At 53.5% G+C, this 15,475-nt stretch overlaps 1 long non-coding RNA gene across 1 annotated transcript; it reads left to right on the top strand.

Moving 5' to 3' along the window:
• The first annotated feature begins 10,099 nt into the window (after nucleotides 1–10,099).
• LOC135975804 (uncharacterized) lies at nucleotides 10,100–15,475 on the top strand. Its single transcript, XR_010592852.1, has 3 exons — nucleotides 10,100–10,809; nucleotides 11,293–11,361; nucleotides 12,208–15,475. It is a non-coding gene; the product is annotated as an uncharacterized LOC135975804 (long non-coding RNA).

Genomic DNA, 15,475 nt, shown 5'->3' with positions numbered 1-15,475 from the left:
TATAGGAGGATGCTAGTATTTTGGTGTTGGGCAGCACACATAATATATACAGTCTGTAATGTTCCCAATGGGGGGGTAAACAGTGGGCGAGATCAAGATGCAGTCGACAAGCGGTGAGGGTCCATCATTCATACAGAAAGTACAGACAGTCATGGGTATAATTAAGCGGGCTGGGTAATGGGGATGGGGTGACCCTCATGTGGTGGGGTTCAGTTAGGTTCGGTGTGTTCAGGGCTCAGGGGATGAGGTCCATCAGGGGGCGTTTATAGGTCTCTTCCCCCTTGCGGGTGCACAAGGTCTCCCCGGCTCACTCCCGGTATTGGCAGTGGCCGGTGATGTGCTCTGTGTAGATGTCCCGAGACCAACAAATAGTTTCCGAGAATATTAGGCGTCTCATGAGCTGCGCGTAATGACGGCCTACCCCACAGGTCCTCAGCATGCGTTCGTTACATGGGTCCCAGGCACCCAGGGCCCCAACGAGCAGAGCGTCGGTGTGCACCTCGTAGCCCTTTGTCCGCAGGGCGTCATACAGGGGGGCGTACTTTTCAAGCTTGCGGGCTCGGGCTTCACGGAAGGCTGGGGTCCTGTTCTTGAATGGAATCATTACGTCGACCAGGATGATCTTTTTTTCCAACCTCGTCCGTGATGATCATGTCCGGGCACAGTGGGCTGTCGGTGCTGGGGACGGCGGTTGACTGTGACCTCTCCCAGGCGTGGGTCGATGGCCTTAACTAGGCGGTCCTGGACAGCGTTGTGGCGCAGCTGCCGGGCTCTGGCGTGAGGCTTGCAGCTGCATAGGACATGGGGCAGGGTTTCGGCGACGTACCCGCACTTCCTGTGGCGTTTGTCCCAGTTCCCGTGGCGGACGGCTCTGTTGAGGGGGACGCAATTCAGCCGGGCACGGTGTATGAACCGCCAGTCGGCGAACTGGGTGAAGCTGCCCATGCGGAGGAAGTGGTTGCTGGAGTGCCACTTGCTGGTCACCTCGAAGGCCTTACCCTGGTCCGTTTTGTTCTTCAGGGTGTCCACGTAGACCGCATGGACAGCAGCCTTCAGGGATCTCTCCAGCACGTCTCTCTGGCTCCGGGGGTGATGATGGTGTTGTCCTCCGTCCCAATCCGCAGCACCAGGACTCCCAGCTCCTGTCGTTCCTTGCGCCATACCCAGCAACATCCCAGACGCTTCCCCAGTTGGCGAGTGGCATTGCGGGCGCGGGACCACAGCAAGGCGATGACGCCCCTGTCTCGGGCGAACTCGCCGTCTACGGAGCCGCTCAGGAAGCTGGCCACATCCCAGTCAGAGGGAGGTCTGCCCATTTGCTTCCCTATGACGGCGCGCAGGGCGGTCGTCGCGATGTTCCTCACCTTCGCGTCCGGGCACGTCAGGAGGCGGAAGGCGTGCATGAGGACCGCGATGTCGCACAGGTCTCCCATGCGGGGCACGTTGGCACCACCGTGCCTGTGCGCGATATATACGAGCTCATTACTGGCTCTTTGGGGCAGGGACAGTCATTTCTTGACCAGCTGCCGGATGGTGTTGTCTGCCTCGTTGAGGAGCACCTTTGGCACGGCGGATCCTCTCAGGACGAAGGCGATGCGGGGGATCAGGAAGGTGTTGATGGTGTTGATTTTCTGCCACGGCGCTAGCAGGGATGTGTCGATCTTGGCGGCATCCTGCAGGATCTCACGCATGGTGCCCTCGGGAGTCTGCCGGACGCGGAAGCCTGTCGGCGTGCCGAGGTGCTGGTACGCCTGCCCCTCCGCCAGGGGAATGACGGACTCACCCTGGTTGAGGAACTCCATCGTCAGTATCGAGTCCCCCTTGCTCCCGTCAATGTGGAGGGACGCGCACTTCTTGGCATTGAAGCGGAGTCCCGTCCAGTCTGCGGCTCTCCCGATGGTGTCGAGCATGCCCTGGAGCCTCTCTGGGTCATCCGCGATCAGGACCAGGTCGTCCACGTAGGCCAAGACGCTCACCCTCTCGCCATGCAGGTTGAAGCCGTCGGCGCCATCGGAGATCGCCCGCAGGAGCGGCTCCATGGCGAGGTTGAAGACGATCGGACTGAGGGGGCAACCCTGCTTCACGCCGCTGCGGATCGGTATCTCGGCGGTCTCCCCTTCTACCAGGCGGACGCTGGTGCTGCAGCCCTCGTATAGTTCCCGGATCAGGTGAAGAAAGGTCTCTCGCATCCCAAACTCCTGGAGTGTGTCAAAGATATGGTGGTGGGGGATGGACCCGAAGGCGTTGGCCAGGTCGAGCCACGCTACCGTGCAGTGCTTCTGCGTTCTCCTGGTCGTCTGGGTGACGGTCTGGAGCAGGAAGTTGTGCTTGTAGCACCCCTCTGACGGCATGAAGCCCTTCTGGGTGGGGCTGATGGCTCCCCCGGTCGTCACCCACTCCGTGATCCTGGCTGCCAGGCAGCTGGCGTACAGTTGGTACATGGTGGAGCAGAGGGAGATGCGTCTCCAGTTGCTGGGGTTGTCTCGCTTGCCCTTCTTGTGGATCAGGTCATGGCCTTCTTCCAGGAGGTGGGAGATCGGCCAAATCGCTTGCACAAGTTGAAGATGCTGGGGAGCACGAGGCAGCCGGGGTCTCGCTTCTTTAGGAGGCTGTAGGGGATGCTGTCTTTTCCACGTGCGGTGTTCTTGGTTCTGGAGAGCCTGGCCGTCACCTCTTTAGGGGTGAAGTCGGCCTCCAGATCGTCCGCATCGGTAATGTGGGGCAAGGGGCGGAGGCACTACGGGCGCTGCGCGTCATTCCTGGGCACGCTGCCGAACACTCCGAGGAAGTAGTTGTAGAAGCGCTCGGGCGGGATCGTGCAGTAAGACGGGCCCGTCGAGGACCTCTCTTACGGCCTTGAGGCGGTTCGTCCGGTACCGCTTCTGGATCCTTGAAGCCGCTGCCGGGTCGTAGCGGCGGTTGGCGTTCCTTCTTCCAGCTCCTCTGGTGGTGTCGCGGTGCAGGATGGGCCGCCTGGGGGCAGGCCGGATGGTCTCCTGGTTCGGTGTCCTCCTGAAGGCAATCTCCGTGGACAGCTCGCGGGTGAGTCTGTCGATGAGCGGGTCAAATTCCGTGAAGGAGGTTGCCACTTGAAGCTCCTCGATCCAGGCGACCTGCCAAGGCATGGCTGGCCTAGCCGTCGGCCGCTGGTCCTCAGGCTCCTCGGTGGGCATGGGCAGTGAGTTTGTCGCGTGGTCAATGGGTTGTCTCGCTTGTGGTTTGGGGGACTTTTCGGTTGGTTTCTGGGGCATAGTCGCCCGTGGGGTAATATCATTGTTGGTTGTTGGTGGAATCTGGATCGGGTCAATGAGTGCGGGGGTGATGCTAGGTCTTCCGTGTGTGGCTGTTGTCTGGGGGGTTGCTGTGGAAGCGTGCGACCTTCTGGCGGCAGGGATCGGTCTGGTGTCTTTTGGGGTTGTACTGGCCCGTCTGACGATGGGGGTCTGGTGTTGCAGTCTGGTTGTGGCGTTGACTCCTCTGACAGTGGAAGTTTACAGAGCGATCTGGGGGGTGGACCCCGTAGCCTCAGCAGGTGGGGTTCGCCGTGCAGGCTGAGGAGTCGCGTTGGCTCTTCCTGTGGTTGGTGTTCGTAGGGTGGCCTGAGGGCCGGCGTCGGTTCCGCTGGAGGCAGGATTTCGGGTGGCCACGCGTGGCGGGGCGCTGACCCTTCTTGGGATGGGCGTCAGGAGGACACAGACGTCTCAGCTCAGAGAGCTTCCGGGTAACCTGGGAGGATGTGACAGGTCTCCTGCTGGCAGGGGCTCGGTCGACGTTTCCCGCTGCGGGAGGCGTCGTCTCGAAGGTGGGGCCCTGGTCCACCAGTTCGGGGACTGGAGTGGGGTTTAGGGTAGCGGCTGGAGGGGGTGCCCTGATTCCTTGCGGCGCAGGAGCAGCGGGCCGGGGCACAGGAGGGCAGGAGGCCGGAATCAGAGTTGTTGCTGCTGTGCGGGCTTACTTGCAGCTGGCCTGGTGCGCCTTGCATCTCTTCTGGGACTCGAAGGGCAGGCTGCAGAGGGCACAGCTGAAGGCGGTGGATTTGTTGTGGCACCTCTTCAGGTGCCTGGTGACCCCTCCGAGGAGCGGCAAACAGCAGAGGCTAACAGCGGGAGTTTGCCTGGGAGTTCGCCTAGGGAGAGCTCACTGAGGCTTTCATCTGTAGGTTTCTTTGAGTAGTTCCTGCAACAGGTGAGGAAGTTCTTAAGAGGATGGTGATATGGAAGTTGAGCGATCAGCTGTTGTAACCTGCACAGGTTGTGCCATGTTTGTCTTTCTTCCACAGGACAGAAGCGACTTTGTCTGTACAAAGTGCAAGCTGGTCTCCATATTGGAAGAGAAGGTTCGAGGGCTGGAGAAACGAGTATCTACAGGTACCAATGCGGAGAGTGGACTAGATGACCCATCTGAGGGAAGGGAGCAGAAGGAGACTCCACCGATTGGAAGGCAAAAGATGCACTGTCCTAGGGATGGGGGTTCCACGACCACCACTCCAAAGAGGAGGAGGAGGGTGGTCGGGGACTCCCTCCTCAGGGGGACTGAGTCATCTATCTGCTGCCCCGACGGGGAAAACTGTGGTCTGCTGCTTGCCAGGAGCTAGGATACACGATGTGACGGAGAGACTGCCGAGACTCATCAAGCCCTCGGATCGCTACCCCTTCCTGCTTCTCCACGTGGGCACCAATGATACTGCCAAGAATGACCTTGAGCGGATCACTGCAGACTACGTTGCTCTGGGAAGAAGGATAAAGGAGTTTGAGGCGCAAGTGGTGTTCTCGTTCATCCTCCCTGTGCAAGGAAAAGACCGGGGTAGAGACGGTCGAATCGTGGAAGTCAATGAATGGCTACGCAGGTGGTGTCGAAGAGAAGGCTTTGGATTCTTCGACCATGGGATGTTGTTCCAAGAAGGAGGAGTGCTAGGCAGAGACGGGCTCCACCTAACGAAGAGAGGGAAGAGCATCTTTGCCAGCAGGCTGGCTAACCTAGTGAGGAGGGCTTTAAACTAGGTTCACCGGGGGAAGGAGACCAAAGCCCTGAGGTAAGTGGGGAAATGGGATCCTGGGAGGAAGCACAAGCAGGAGAGCGCAAGAGGGGAGGACTCCTGGCTCATGCTGAGAAAGAGGGATGATCGATGAGTTACCTTAAGTGCCTATACACAAATGCAAGAAGCCTGGGAAACAAGCAGGGAGAACTGGAAGTCCTGGCACAGTCAGGGAACTATGATGTGATTGGAATAACAGAGACTTGGTGGGATAACTCACATGACTGGAGTACTGTCATGGATGGATATAAACTGTTCAGGAAGGACAGGCAGGGCAGAAAAGGTGGGGGAGTTGCGTTGTATGTAAGAGAGCAGTATGACTGCTCAGAGCTCCGGTATGAAACTGCAGAAAAACCTGAGTCTCTGGATAAAGTTGAGAAGTGTGAGCAACAAGGGTGATGTCGTGGTTGGAGTCTGCTATAGGCCACCAGACCAGGGGGATGAGGTGGACGAGGCTTTCTTCCGGCAACTAGCAGAAGTTGCTAGGTCGCAGGCCCTGGTTCTCATGGGAGACTTTAATCACCCTGATATCTGCTGGGAGAGCAATACAGCGGTGCACAGACAATCCAGGAAGTTTTTGGAACGTGTAGGGGACAATTTCCTGGTGCAAGTGCTGGAGGAACCAACTAGGGGCAGAGCTTTTCTTGACCTGCTGCTCACAAACAGGGAAGAATTAGTAGGGGAAGCAAAAGTGGATGGGAACCTGGGAGGCAGTGACCATGAGATGGTCGAGTTCAGGATCCTTACACAAGGAAGAAAGGAGAGCAGCAGAATACGGACCCTGGACTTCAGAAAAGCAGACTTTGACTCCCTCAGGGAACAGATGGGCAGGATCCCCTGGGAGAATAACATGAAGGGCAAAGGGGTCCAGGAGAGCTGGCTGTATTTTAAAGAATCCTTATTGCGGTTGCAGGAACAAACCATCCCGATGTGTAGAAAGAATAGTAAATATGGCAGGCGACCAGCTTGGCTAAACAGTGAAATCCTTGTTGATCTTAAACGAAAAAAGAAGCTTACAAGAAGTGGAAGATTGGACAAATGACCAGGGAGGAGTATAAAAATATTGCTCAGGCATGCAGGAGTGAAATCAGGAAGGCCAAATCACACTTGGAGTTGCAGTTAGCAAGAGATGTTAAGAGTAACAAGAAGGGTTTCTTCAGGTATGTTAGCAAGAAGAAGAAAATCAAGGAAAGTGTGGGCCCCTTACTGAATGAGGGAGGCAACCTAGTGACCGAGGATGTGGAAAAAGCTAATGTACTCAATGATTTTGTTTTTTGCCTCTGTCTTCACGAACAAGGTCAGTTCCCAGACTGCTGCACTGGGCAGCACAGTATGGGGAGAAGGTGACCAGCCCTCTGTGGAGAAAGAAGTGGTTCGGGACTATTTAGAAAAACTGGACGTGCACAAGTCCATGGGGCCGGATGCGCTGCATCCGAGGGTGCTAAAGGAGTTGGCGGGTGAGATTGCAGAGCCATTAGCCATTATTTTTGAAAACTCATGGCGATCGGGGGAGGTCCCAGATGACTGGAAAAAGGCTAATGTAGTGCCCATCTTTAAAAAAGGGAAGGAGGAGGATCCAGGGAGCTACAGGCCAGTCAGCCTCACCTCAGTCCCTGGAAAAATCATGGAGCAGGTCCTCAAGGAATCAATTATGAAACATTTAGAGGAGAGGAAAGTGATCAGGAACAGTCAGCATGGATTCACGAAGGGGAAGTCGTGCCTGACTAACCTAATCTCCTCATAGAAGGCAATAACTGGCTCTGTGGATGAGGGGAAAGCAGTGGATGTGTTATTCCTTGACTTGAGCAAAGCTTTTGATACGGTCTCCCACAGTATTCTTGCCGCCAAGTTAAAGAAGTATGGGCTGGATGAATGGACTGTAAGGTGGATAGAAAGCTGGCTAGATCGTCGGGCTCAACGGGTAGTGATCAACGGCTCCATGTCTAGTTGGCAGCCGGTTTCAAGCGAAGTGCCCCAAGGGTCGGTCCTGGGGCCGGTTTTGTTTAATATCTTTATTAATGATCTGGAGGATGGTGTGGACTGCACTCTCAGCAAGTTTGCAGATGACACTAAACTGGGAGGCGTGGTAGATACACTAGAGGGTAGGGATCGGATACAGAGGACCTAGACAAATTAGAGGATTGGGCCAAAAAAAACCTGATGAGGTTCAACAAGGACAAGTGCAGAGTCCTGCACTTAGGACGGAAGAATCGCATGCACTGCTACAGACTAGGGACCGAATGGCTAGGTAGCAGTTCTGCAGAAAAGGACCTAGGGGTCACAGTGGACGAGAAGCTGGATATGAGTCAACAGTGTGCTCTTGTTGCCAAGAAGGCTAACGGCATTTTGGGCTGTATAAGTAGGGGCATTGCCAGCAGGTCGAGGAATGTGATCGTTCCCCTTTATTCGACATTGGTGAGGCCTCATCTGGAGTACTGTGTCCAGTTTTGGGCCCCACACTACAAGAAGGATGTGGAAAAATTGGAAAGAGTCCAACGGAGGGCAACAAAAATGATTAGGGGTCTGGAGCACATGACTTATGAGGAGAGGCTGAGGGAACTGGGATTGTTTAGTCTCCAGAAGAGAAGAATGAGGGGGGATTTGATAGCAGCCTTCAACTACCTGAAAGGGGGGTTCCAAAGAGGATGGAGCTCGGCTGTTCTCAGTGGTGGCAGATGACAGAACAAGGAGCAATGGTCTCAAGTTGCAGTGGGGGAGGTCCAGGTTGGATATTAGGAAAAACTATTTCACTAGGAGGGTGGTGAAACACTGGAATGTGTTACCTAGGGAGGCGGTGGAGTCTCCTTCCTTGGAGGTTTTTAAGGCCCGGCTTGACAAAGCCCTGGCTGTGATGATTTAGTTGGGAATTGGTCCTGCTTTGAGCAGGGGGTTGGACTAGATGACCTCTTGAGGTCCCTTCCAACCCTGATATTCTATGATTCTATGGAAACGTCGGGGCGGCAAGCAGATGGGGCAGATGAGCGCACCAGCGGCAAGTGGGTATTTCAGGTAGATGTTATCGTCAGTCCCCTGTGGAGCGGGGGTCCCAGTGGTAGTAGAGGTTTCTCCAGTGAGGGTGTCCCGCTGGGGGTCGGGGGGGTCGTGTCTCAGCGGCGGGGACTGCTGGAGAGCAGGGGGTGTGCCTGGTCCCTGCTGGAGGACAGGGGAGCAGTCTTGTGACGGCTGGAGCTGCTGGGAGCAGGGGGCGTGTCCAGGGACCTTAGGAGAACAGGGGAGATGTCTCGTGGCGGCTGGGGCGTAGGGCAGAGTTCCCTTGGCAGCTGGGAGGCATCGGGGGACCTTTCAGTAGTTGCAGCTGCTGTGGGGCGATGGGTGGGTCCCTCGTCAGCATGAGCGTGGAGGGGGTCCCCGGCGGTTGCTGAAGCAGGGGAGTGATTGGGGGGTCCCCCGGTGGCTGGAGCGGCTGGTGGGCAGCGGGGGAGTCACTCAGCAGCTGCAGTGTCAGGTGAGGGGTGGGCAGGTCTCTCAGGTTCTGTAGCAGCCAGCGGGTTGGGTCGCATCAGGGAGCTCCTTGGGCACCGTGAGCGGTGGTGGCTGGAGCGCGGGGTGAGACGTCCCCGGTGGCTCGGGCAGCAGTGGCTGGGGCAGGTGGTGGGGATCCCCTGGCTGCATAGGCGTCAGCAGCGCGGAGCAGGAGATCCCCGGTGGCCAAGGCAGCCGCGACTGGGGCACATGGTGGGGCTCCCTGGGCTGCGGCAGCTGGGGAGCGGAGCAGGAGTCCCCCGGCGGCCGGAGCAACGGTGGCTGCGGCGTGCCGCGGGGATCGGTAGTGGCAGCCGGGGGGCGGGGCAGGCATCCCCCGGTGGTGTGGGCGGTGGGGGGGCTGTGGTAGAGCCCCCTTGTGTGGGTAGGTGCTGGGGCTCAGTGGGGCACTTACCTGGCATCAGGAGCAGCAGTTGAGCGACGGCTGGTCTCCCAGGCGGCTGGGACCCGAGGGGGCAGTCCCCCGGCGCCGGGAGCAGCAGCTGGGCGGCAGCAGGGTTTTCCGGCGTTAGGGGCGCAGGGGGGCAGTCTCTCAGCTACTGCAGCTGCAGGCTATCGGTCCGCGATGCTCCTGTGGTAGGCGCGGGGTGGGGCAGGCTCCCTGCTGCTGGTCATCGGCGCGAGGCTTCCCCGGCCGCAGGAGCGCAGCAGGGCAGACTCCCGGTGGCTGCAGCCGCTGGTGGTTGGCAGGAGAATGGCGGGGCGCCCCCTCTGCGGCTGGAGAGCAGGGTGGATGTTCCTCCTCTCCGTGATGTCCCGGTATGTGGGAGCTTTCTGTGGCAGCATCCCAAGGTGGGGTTCTTCCCACCCTTGCTCTTTCCTCTGCAGCTGCTGGTCCGCCGTGGCTCTGAGACCCCGAGGGTCTTTTTCGGGCAGCGGTCTGAGGAGCACTCAGGGAAGAACTGGGGGGCAACGGCCGGGAGCTTGTGACGTGCTGGGGCAGTGGCCAGTGTTTTGGGCTGTGTTTTAGGGGCAGCGGGATGCATCCCATTAGCTCTTTTTTAGAGCAGCAGATATATTGCATCAGTGTAGCAGTTTATCAAATAAAAAAAATGATGAAACTGATAAGAACAGATTTAAACGTTTATTAGATAATGATTAAAAATAGATGATACATAGTTTGAAAAGTCAGTTATTGGTCATTGGGGATAACATACAGAGTAGAGGGGGATGCTAGTATTTTGGTGTTGGGCAGCACACATTATATACAGACTGCAATGTCCCCAATGCGGGGGTAAACAGTGGGCGGGATCAAGATACAGCCGACAAGCGGTGAGGGTCCATCTCTCATACAGAAAGTACAGACAGTCATGGGTATAAGTAAGCGGGCTGGGTAATGGGGATGGGGTGACCCTCACGTGGTGGGGTTCAGTTAGGTTCGGTGGGTTCAGGACTCCGGGAAGAGGCTAGAACATAAGGTGGGGGGGGGGAGGCAGAGGGGCTGTGCGTTCCTGTTGCTTGAGGCAGCGCCTCCAGCAGCTCCCATTGGCCGGGAACGGGGAACCACGGCCAATGGGAGCTGCTGGAGGCGCTGCCTGAAGCAACATTAACACACAGCCCCTCCGCCCCCCTTCCCCACGTTCCAGCCTCATCCCGGAACAGCGCGGGGCGGGGCAGGGCAGGCAGGCAGGGAGCCTGCCCTGCCCCCGGTAGGCACTGGGCCAGATCCTGCCCCCGAACCCCTCCTGCACCCTGATCCCCTGCCTCTCCACACGCCCCTCCTGCATCCCAACCCACTGCCCTGAGCCCTAGGCCGCACCCCTGCCCTGAACCTCCTGCCTCACCCTGCCCCCCTCCCCTCTGCCCTGAGCCCCCTGCTACGCCCCGACCCCCTGCCCTGAACCCCGCACCCCTGCTGCATCCTAACCCACTGCCCTGAGCCCCATGTCGCAGCCCTCCTGTACCCCGACTTCCTGCACCCTGACCCCCTGCAGCACCCCACACCTCTCCTGCACCCCCTGGGGGCAGAGTTGGGGTGGGGATTTAAGAACATAAGAGAGGCCGTACCGGGTCAGACCAAAGGTCCATCTAGCCTAGTATCCTGTCTACCGACAGTGGCCAATGTCAGGTGCCCCAGAGGGAGTGAACCTAACAGGCAATGAACAAGTGATCTCTCTCCTGCCATCCATCTCCATCCTCTGACCGACAGAGGCTAGGGACACCATTCCTTACCCGTCCTGGCTAATAGCCATTAATGGACTTAACCACCATGAATTTATCCAGTTCTCTTTTAAACTCTGTTATAGTCCTAGCCTTCACAACCTTCTCAGGTAAGGAGTTCCACAAGTTGACTGTGCGCTGCGTGAAGAATTTCCTTTTATTTGTTTTAAACCTGCTGCCTATTAATTTCATTTGATGACCCCTAGTTCTTGTATTATGGGAATAAGTAAATAACTTTTCCTTATCCACTTTCTCCACATCACTCATGATTTTATATACCTCTATCATATCCCCCCTTAGTCTCCTCTTTTCCAAGCTGAAGAGTCCTAGCCTCTTTAATCTCTCCTCATATGGGACCCGTTCCAAACCCTTAATCATTTTAGTTGCCCTTTTCTGAACCTTTTCTAGTGCCAGTATATCTTTTTTGAAATGAGGAGACCACATCTGTACGCAGTATTCGAGATGAGGGCGTACCATTGATTTATATAAGTGCAATAATATATTCTCAGTCTTATTCTCTATCCCCTTTTTAATGATTCCTAACATCCTGTTTGCTTTTTTGACCGCTCTGCACACTGCATGGACATTTTCAGAGAACTATCCACGATGACTCCAAGATCTTTTCCCTGACTTGTTGTAGCTAAATTAGCCCCCATCATATGGTATGTATTTCCGGGAAGGGGTTGGAATGGGGGCAGGGAAGAGGCGGGGCAGGGGTGGGGCCTCATGGAAGGGGTGGAGTGGGGGCGGGGCCGAGGGCGGCAGGGGTGGGGGTGGGAGGTGTCAGTAATGCGGTCCTCGGGCCAATGTACTAATCCTCATGCGGCCCTCGTGGTCATTTGAGTTTGAGACCCCTGAGCTAACCTGAGTTTGGGAGGCAGTTCTCCAGGTGAAGGAGGAGCGACTACATGACCCTTGGGGTGAGCTTGTTGGCTGTAGCACAGGCGCTGACTCTTGTTTTTGCCAGCGAGTGCTTTTGAAGAGGTGTGTGTTTGGGGAGGGTGGAGGGGGCACTGTGCTAGTTTTGGCGGGGGGTGGAGGCTATTTTCAGAATCTTTATATACTTTTCAGATTCTAGTTACAGAATGTGTCTATCGTTGGTATCTTCACACTTTTAATGATGATTAAACTGTTATGAACTATATAACCAGGGGCTAGGGCTACTCAGGGAGAACCAAGTTTTTAAAAGCCTGCTCCTAAGCCACCAGAGGAGCTAGGGATCAGGAAAGATTTGAGGGAGATTAGAGGAGGGGGTAGATAAACTTCATTAACGTTCTTTAAACTTAAGGCAATGGAAAAAAAAACCCTGATACAAACAAAACAAGAAAGGAAAGAGCTGCAGGAGTAAAAAGAGAATGCAGGCACAAATCCAGCAACAGATTGGGGGGCTATCCAGTTTCTTGCACTGAATGCAGCATGGATGATTACCTGGCTTATGGGCGGGTGGCAGACTGCTATAACATGGCAAGCCATGCAGTAAGTTGTTGGACCGTCTCTTCCTGTTGTAGCTCTGAGGGAGTTGAGTGGGATGGAGGACAGAATCCTTCAATGACTTTGACCGCCTTGTAGACAGGCTCACTGAAGACCTGTCTGCAGAAATTCCATGAGGAAAGAATGGAAATCCAGGGAACACAGCGACTTCTCACAGAACCCCTGCGTCTAGCTATAACTACAGCCGGGAAGCCGGGAGAGGAAACACCCAAGTTCCGGCAGCAGATTCCAGGATCCAGAAGCAATAATGGTCAAACTGTCCTAAGGCGATGAGGAAGATCCTCGATGGGCCCTCATCCTACTGTGCCATCCCACCCGAGAGACTCTTCTCCTACTCCATGGCTGTGTTGGACCGTGTAGTCCAGAATGATGCACAGCGTTTGGGATGCATTTTGCCCCTGCCCCAGCTCAGCCATGAAGAGGGTCTGGAAGAACACTTTACGCTACAGGAAATAGTAACAGACTGCTAAAGACACAAAATATAGCCCCAGGAAAGGAAGGCATTTGGTACAACGACTCCTGGAAAAAACACAGATCCTGGTTGCCTGGTGCTAACTGCTGTGGCGAAGGTACCACTCAACAAGGCAGACCGCTCCATAAGGCAGCTGGCAAAGAAGAGGATGTACCTCCCCGGCGGGCCAGTAATGAGCTGGTGTACATCATGCATAGGCACTGTTACCTCGAGGGGAAGAAGGTAACGCTTCAAAGGAAATACTAGAGAGATGGTAGAGGGAAGATATAACAGGGAAAGCCCCTTTTCTCAGAAGCCCCTGCAGACTCGGCTCCCTTCCGTGTCTGTCACCGGTGGATTTAGCTACCCATAAAATATAATAAAATAAAGAAAAGACAAGATAATACAGTGCAAATAAAGGTAAGTGAATTAGGGATAAAAGGTACAGAAAAACTAGGGAGAATGCTGGGGAGAAATACAAGAATAACACAGTGAAACAGCAAAACCATAAATCAGTAAAATAGTGGATCAGTGACTGACTCTGAGAGCTTGGAGCTCAGGCCCATACACCCTTCCATGGGATTCTACAAAACAATAAACAATACCCCAACACGGAAACCTTTCTCCTATTGCTCTGATGCAGCAGATGTCACGTACAGGCGTGATGCCCAGGACCTACAACTCTTGGACTGATTTAGAGTCCTTGAGAAGGAACACTGGGGAGTCCAGATGACTGATGGTTCTCATCGCGGGCGAGGAGACCCTCTGGGATGATGGACACCAGGAGATGCAGGATATAGGAATGACGATGACAGGACTCCTCTTCCTCAAACACACTACGGGATAGATGTTGTTCTTCGATCTCGGCTCTGAAGCTCTGCGAAGACCCGACCGTGTACGAACTGTCGCTGGAATGGACAGCCCCGCGCAGGCGCTGAACAAGACCTTATAAAGCCTTTTTGGCGGGGAGAGTTCTGAGGTGATGGAACACTGAGGGTTGGACTTGGCGGGAAAAAACGGTTCTGACTGGTTTAAGCTAGAGTCTGTGTAGTAAATAAGTCCCCTCTCAGATGGAGTTCAAAGTTAGAGTTCATGTACTCCATTTTGAATTTCAGTTCAAAGTCAGTGATTCATTTCAGTATTTTAAAAACATCTTATTAATAGCTAATTGAAACAGTACATTCCATCTAACATATCCCCACCTTGGGACCTTTTTCCTTAACTACGGACACAAGGTTCCAAACAATTTAATACAACATCAAACATTAGTAACATGAATTACAACAATGCATAGGATAAATATTTACAGAGCATTCCAACCAGAAATATTGAAAGGAACTTGCTTATACTTGCTTTCTTATGTTTGCATATTAACACAGTTAACATAACCACATACACGATTAGAATAAATTGAGTAATTAAAAGAACCACAACTGGATGTAGAAGAATATACCACATTGATCTTATACTTCCCATGTCGGTATACAGGATAGATTCCCACCAATGGGCGGAGGTGGTTTCATCCTTAATCTTTTTTGTAATTTGTTTAATCTCGGAGATAGAATGTTGCACAGTGAGAATAGTTTTACTTCCTTCCAATTTCAAATTATTCAAATACTGAGCCAATTTTTCATGGTGTAACAACTTTCGAATAACCTCCAGATTTGCTCCAACATGGATGGGTGTCAACATATTGTACAATTTATATTCATCGAACACATCTTTGATATATACATTATGTACAGATACATTGATATCACAACCCATTAAGTGTATGACCTTACATATACATAAATTTCCTATTCCTGAATTATTAACTTTATACAAATTATTAACCAAGAAATATGGACATAAACTCTGGATACAAAAACAACCAGTATCCACTTGTACTATGGCAGAGGCTTTACTGAGGGAATGGTGAAACACTTCATAAAAGCAAGTTCCCTCTACAGGGTCTAGGCATGCAGAATCCTCCTCCCACACTTGGGTAGTGCAGGTATATCCCAAGTTGGGTTGATAGACGCATGCTTGCAGATTTATAGGGACGTACGAATTATTAGCGTTAACATGTACTCATTTATGGTCTTCTATAGGGACTAGTAGGTACTGGTTAGCATATGTCCCCAAAGCAACAAGAGGATATATGGTTTCTTGATTAGCTGATTTTAAAGTAAGAATCAAGGCCATGATCGTATCGTTGTGCTGGCAGTAAGTGAACGTCAATAATTGCCACCATTGGTGATGTATTTTCTCAAAATCATTGGCGTCCTCGTAGATGGTTTTCTTCAATTCCAAAGGTAGCTGCTGGTTAAAACCATCTCTGATGATAACCTTGGCTACCGTTATCAACCATTGCTGAGCTTCTACACATGCTAGGGCTTCTGAGATATTAGATTGGAGAATATTTAATGCTCCCAGTATTCGCGGGTGGTCTTGCTCTTGAATTTTAAGCCAATACGGAAGAATTTTAGTGATATCAAATGTTGTAGTTCCTAAAGCGTGAAATGCAGACGTCAGTGGTTCGGCAAGGGAGGCGGCATCATGACCTACCTGACCAATTCGATTTGCTAGTATGTGTTGGTCTACTGTGTTTAATACGCTTAATCCAGCTCCAGCTCTCCCTAGCACCTTTGCCACTAAATCACGTTTCTGCCTAGTAGACGAGTTGGAAGAAGGAGGGAGTACTCCTTGAACCCAGGCTCTCCATCCTACTAAAACTGGCTCTGTATATAGGGCACATTGATTATATACTGATGTTCTAGATAATTGTAGAGGTATGATAATCCTTTTGATTGAATATTGAGGATCTATCATTAAAGTTCTGGTTACGTCCT

The sequence above is a fragment of the Chrysemys picta genome, chromosome 15, assembly GCF_011386835.1.
Source record: "Chrysemys picta bellii isolate R12L10 chromosome 15, ASM1138683v2, whole genome shotgun sequence".
Lineage (NCBI taxonomy): Eukaryota > Metazoa > Chordata > Testudines > Emydidae > Chrysemys > Chrysemys picta.
The sequence above is the reverse complement of the archived record's forward strand: the minus strand, read 5'-3'. Positions and strand labels throughout refer to the sequence as shown.